General features: G+C 38.0%; 1 non-coding gene across 1 annotated transcript; it reads right to left on the reverse strand.

Moving 5' to 3' along the window:
- Window positions 1-1,867: 1,867 nt before the first annotated feature.
- On the reverse strand, window positions 1,868-1,942 carry Trnat-ugu (transfer RNA threonine (anticodon UGU)). The gene has a single exon. It is a non-coding gene; the product is annotated as a tRNA-Thr (tRNA).
- Window positions 1,943-6,598: the final 4,656 nt, after the last annotated feature.

The following is a 6,598-nucleotide window of genomic DNA, read 5'->3' on the forward strand; positions in this document are numbered from 1 at the left end:
TCTGATTGGTTATTGTGTTTTTGGCGCGCGATTCAATTTGCGTTGGAGCAACACGCTACCTAGTATTACCAGGAGCGTGTTGCTTGAAAATTCATTTCCGGTGCGATTGCGTAAGCTGATAAGAGTCCACATCCGTTGCGTGCGCCAGGACTGATGCTATAAATAGCACACTGTTCTGTCTAGCGCATTCACTTGGTTTGAGTGAATAGCCACTGAGGCACTGCTTCTTACAATGATGCGTAAACGCTATTTTCGTCGTCGCCGGCGAATGTTGGTTTACAAATCACTTGTCAATGTGGACGGCACTCTTGGTGCTTCTTTCTCTGCCTCGTGATGGCTGGATGTTGTGTGCTGTCCTTAGGTTAGTTAGGTTTAAGTAGTTCTAAGTTCTAGGGGACTTATGACCACAGCAGTTGAGTCCCATAGTGCTCAGAGCCATTTTTTCTTGGTGCTTCGACATCTTCTGGTAAGGGTAAAAAGAACTCTACCTCTCGTTGCATCATTTACGGTGAGTCTTCAAGTTAGGAGAAATACAACTTAAGTAAATCTTTTGTTTGCTATGTTACTTGTTCGCTAATCATTTCTGCTACTGTCCGGCTTTTACGACAGTTTCCACACCAATCTGAAGCCCGTCTCTTCTTATGATTCTGTACGAAGTCTAAATGCGTATTAATAATGTGTGGCCCTAGTAGTGAATACCAAATTGGCAAATTCGTAATAAAACAATAAATTACATAAAATATCCTACGGAAAAAATATTGTCAAGCGAAAAAGAAAATTAACAATGGTATTGAAATGAGAAACGCTATTAACTGTGACGACGCATTTATTGTGAGGCAATATGCTTGAAGCGTGACTCTCAACGACAATAATAAAGAGCAGTTACACAACTGAAACACCTATAAATCACAATCACATAAGTACTGATGATCGGTTGGCACAGTTGACGGGAAGGAGTGGAATTCTCCATACGACGTCTCCCTCCTTATGTTTCAACATTAACGCTATCTGAGTCATTGTGCCTTAAGTCACAGTGATTGTAAACCACTAAACTGCAAGCCTTTGTTACATTCATTAATTCAACAACTGCTGCCGCATGGCGGCTGCAAAGCATCTTGGAAAATTCCTGATATGCTGGAGCTGCAAAAATACAGACCACGGACAACTGCGCATCGTGAGTAAATACTGCTCGGCGCTACAAATCCGCAAGCCATCGATAAAACACCCGAGCACAGCCTCGAACATTGGACTCCGTCTTGATCACCACCTCTAAGAGAGCGTTTCGATCATCACTCCACTCTGTTGCTGGGCCAACCCTCCTAAGTGGCTCTCAAAACCACCTCCTCTAGAAGCGCTCCATGTAGAGCACCTCGAAAAATTGAAATTACCAACAATCTGCGACAGGATTTCTCCACACCAGTTGCATAATCAAATATCGGCACACACTCTACCCCATGAGATTGGTAAAAATTATTTCCGCAATATAGCGGCTTGCCGTCAAACATTACTGACGCCCCTGGTACATCTTCTCGTGTCACCATCTGAGCCCCAATCATGGCGCTTATATTAGCCGCATATGAGAAATTCAGGGGGTGTTATCCAACGGGTTATCACTCGCCTGCTGTTACAAGCCAACAATATCTACACTGTGTCGACATGTTGCCTTAGCCGACTATATCACCAGATCTGTGTCCAGTCAAGTACATATTAGACACCATTGGACGACAACTACAGCGCCATCCACAAACAGCATACCTGTACCTGTGTTGACTGGCCAACAGCAACAGATATGGAACTGGTAATTAAATGGACACCCTAGCTGCAAACAGGCGTTGATGTACTTCATTGGGGACATGTTGAAAATGTGTGCCCCGACCGGGACTCGAACCCGGGATCTCCTGCTTACATGGCAGACGCTCTATCCATCTGAGCCACCGCGGGCACAGAGGATAGAGCGTCTGCAGGGACTTATCCCTTGCACGCTCCCCGTGAGATCCACATTCCCTACATGTCCACACCACTACATTCGTAGTGCGCCTAATAGATGTTTGCCCATCATACTCATTACACGTGGAAGAGTAATGTACCAAGTCCCGTACGAGTTCGGGCATAGCGTGTGCGTTTGCACAAGAAGGTCAATGGCCGGGAAGCCATATTTTTAACTATATATGACGGTAGTATCTGTTCCCGAACAGATACTACCGTCATATATAGATATGGAACTCCAACGGAAAAACTGACATCCGGCACCTGTGCACCCATTCATTCATAATTCTGACGGTCATGCTGGTTATTAATGCACCAACATTTCAAATTTGCAATGACTTATGTCACACTTACATTAACCTGTGATAATGCAAAGCTAATCATATAAATACGTTATATAGACAAATGTGTTCTAGAAGTTTCATTACTCTACATTAATTATCGTATTGGTGTTGCGAATTTTTCCGCCAGTGTATTTAGACGATAGTGCATTTAATACGCCCATACTCATGATATGAATCAACTAAAAATGAAAGGAGGCAAGCATATAGAACTTGCCATTGTTCACATTTACGAGATTATCTAATACAGGGTGCTTCAAAAATATTGATCCCATTTCGCAACACTACAGTGCGTACATATACGAAGAGAGAGGTAATTTTTGTTGCTGCCAATCACAAGGTTTCTTTATTGATATCTTGCGCGAAACTTTTCACTTTCTTTTGTGTATTCTGGGATTTATGCGTGATGTTTTCATGTGCACATCGCCAAATTATTCTGTTGCCTTTACTGACAGTATGTATATACTAATGAGCCAAAGAAACCGGTACACCTGCATAATATCGTGTTGGAGCCCTGCCAGCACGCAGAAGTGCCGCAACACGACGTGGCACTGACTCTACTAATGTCTGAAGCAGTGCTGGAGGGAATTGACACCATGAATCCTGCAGGGCTGTCCATAAATCCGTCAGAGAACGAGGGGGTGGAGATCTCTTCCGAACAGCACGTTGTAACCTCCCCACAGAAATATAATAATGAAAATGAACCAAGCGTAAACTCCCCACAAAAATAATAATTAGAATGAATTTTTTTTAATATTGTAACCTCTGAACAAAATTGGCTCCCATTTACAATCTGTGTGCTGAAATACATTCACATTTAATGTTCCCACAAAATTCTTTTCTCATTTAATGTTAAGTTCGAAACAGAAAAATTCCTAAACACCAAAATAATAAAAAAAATTTAGTAACCTGTTAAATTTTATGACGACAGCAGCACTGCGCCTCGTCCCTGTATTCTGAATAAAAGAAGCAAAACTTCTTACCTCAATAAAAACTGCAAATATATCTGCTCTTACATAAAAATTTTCGGCACAGCTCCGTGCAATGCTGGCCCATGCTTTGTGATTCGTGAAAGCAATTAATTATTCATTGGATAAAATATTTAAATGGAAATGAATGCTTTTTTTAAAAAAAATTACTTTATATTATAAAAATTATTATTGGGGCATTTTTTTTAAACAAATTAAATGACAATTAATATACATTACTAGATATGCGCAAGGCTGCTTCTTTACCTTCTACAACAATACTCATCCTCCAGAGTCCTGACCAGAGTCCCGAACAGATCAGACAGCCGACACGCCCCGACTCCCGCCGACTCACGCACACTACTCAAGACTACTGTCGACACGCGCAGACAAGCGCAGACTCGCGACAAGCAACAAATAACGACATACTGCTCTCTGCTTAGAGACTCTCCTAAGTACCTCACCTCTTACATAACCCTCCACTGGGGGGGCAAAAATTTGGCAGCGATGGTGAGTCAATTGGACTTGCCATGAGCAACAAATTTTTCTTAATTAACTAAGTTCACAATCACAGAATATATACATATATATAAGTGCAGAACATGAAATAAAATATAGTGCACATGCACTGAGTACAGAACATATCAAGCAAAGACAAAATGTGTACACAATGAGTACAAAACATATTAACAAATGACAAAAAAGTGCACACGCACTGTAGTACAGAACATATTAGATCACAAAATGTATATGCAATGAGTACAAATCATATTAACAAATGACATAAAGTGCACACGCACTGTAGAAGTCTTTAGCATTTTTACATAACATATCATAAAGTGCACACGCACTGTAGAAGTCTTTAGCATTTTTACATAACATATCATGGAGTGAAATAAAGTGCACACGCACTATAGAAGTCTTTAGCATTTTTTACATAACATATCATGGAGTGAAATAAAGTGCACACGCACTGTATAAGTCTTTATCATTTTACAAGAATTTAAACGCACTGTGTAAGTGTTTACCATTTTACAAGAACTAGGAAAGGAATGGGAAGGATTGCATCATGGTTGTAGCACATTAGGTTGCACGCAGCTGCACTGAAAGGCCATACCTTTCTCCAGAAGCACAACACCAAGTGAGACAATCTGAAGTTCTTTTCCCTGAAGTATTAATCAGTGTAGCCAAGACACTGAAATGTCGTATTAATATTCCATGTTATCATTTTGGTAGTACATTAGGTACACCAAACAGTGGGACCATAATAATATCTCCATCGCTCAAGGTGGTGGACAGCATGTCGTGTCAACACCACGTTCTTGTTAGGTACACCAACGTAGAATTTGTGCAAAAACCAAATATAGTGCTCCATGAGCATGAGGATAGACAGGACAAACGTATATTGCAGTAATTTGTGGTAATTAGGTCAGAAGGTGAAGGACAATAAATCTTATGCCAGTCATCATTGATAATTACACTAGTCGATTAACTGATTTTAAGTAATTCGTGGCACTCATCGCCCAGTTACTGAACATTTCTGTACCATGTATGAAGTATTACAGAATAATGTTCATAAGTTATCTGTTTACAGAGAGCATTGGCACTCATTGGTCAGTTACAAATCATCAGAAGTCATCATTCAAAACAGGAGCTAATTCATATATATAGGATGAAAGTGACATAATATAAATTTAAAGTATAAGAAACAGTGGCATTCGTTGGTCAGCAAGTATTGAATATTACAAAACATTTTTCATCCTTCAAGTGACATATATTTAAAAATAATTATTGGCACTCATTGGCCAGTTACTAAACATGTAGCAAGTATTGAATATTACAAAACACTATTCATCATTTAACTGACATATGACATATTTAAAAATAATTATTGGCACTCATTGGCCAGTTACAAAGTTTTCATATAGTTTTACAAAACATTATTCAGTATTATTCAGAAGCCATCATTCAAAACAAGAGTTAATTATTGGAATAGCATTAACTCATAAGTCATCATTCAGTATTACTCAGAACTCATCATTCAAGTGACATAGGACATATTTAAAATGTAACACACTGTAACTATTACTCAAGGTCTGTAGTCGACTAATACATAGACATAATGGATTCAATACAACAGAGAAATTTGTATTATATTTAGAACTAGAAATATATCTTAAACTGGTAGCATTATTTGGTTGTATACTGGTAATAGTTGGGACTTATTGCTGGAAATAAGGATTAATAACGTCATTCGTCATGAGTCAGCTGTAGCAAGGTTATGAAACAAGTAGAGTATATGTGATCACATTCATGAATGATACACACAAATGGGTAAAAAAATGCAAGTATCAGAACAGGTTTAATGACTAACTGCTTATAGCACATAAATTTCATGAATAGCTTCTCCTGGAAAAAATACAAAATGGATTATTAAACTGAAAGAAGAAACGCATATTACGCTGAAAAGTAGTGAACATCGAATTAACAGGTAATGAAATGTGTAAAAAAATATATATATGTTCTCCAGCTGTCCTTTCCAAAACCTTCAGTCATCATACCATGCGACATAAGACATACTGTCAAAACGAACTGCAACAAATACCTAAATAACTACATAGCATTTCTTAACTAACAGTAAATATACAAACTTCATCATTATCATTACTATCATCACCTGCAAAGAAAAACTTCATTATCCACATCACCATAATTCCATTATTATCATCACCTATAAAGAAAAACTTCATTATCCATATTAGCATATTCTGCATCATTATTCATCACCATTCATTATCATCTACAAAAAAGTCACTTCATTATTCATTATACAACTATTCATAGTATAGAATTCCTTATTTCTAGCATATTTCATCACTAAAACTAAGATGTGTAGTTCTGTCTGACAGTCTGCATCAATCGCCTCGTATTCTGAAAGAAAAAAATTTGTTAAGACTGCTATCATACGATGTGTATAGTACATTCTTGTTAATGCTTGTTAATTCGGATCCATTTACTATTCGTGACGAGGTATTGCATCTTCTTTCGGTCACTCCAAAGGTGAAATTCCCATTTCTGTTTAATGTATTTCTTTTACACGTTATTTCTTTCTGAAAATAATGAACAATGATTAATGTCTTGCATTTAAATCATATACCCATTAAATAAAAGCTGGTTTCTAGTGATATAATTGAGCATACAGCGTAGCATGACTGAAAACGTAATATGTCAAAAAACATAGACAGTGTTCAGATGCAAAAATGTACACAGAATATCACAATGTAGCAGCAAAAAAAAAAAATG

The sequence above is a fragment of the Schistocerca nitens genome, chromosome 2, assembly GCF_023898315.1.
Source record: "Schistocerca nitens isolate TAMUIC-IGC-003100 chromosome 2, iqSchNite1.1, whole genome shotgun sequence".
Lineage (NCBI taxonomy): Eukaryota > Metazoa > Arthropoda > Insecta > Orthoptera > Acrididae > Schistocerca > Schistocerca nitens.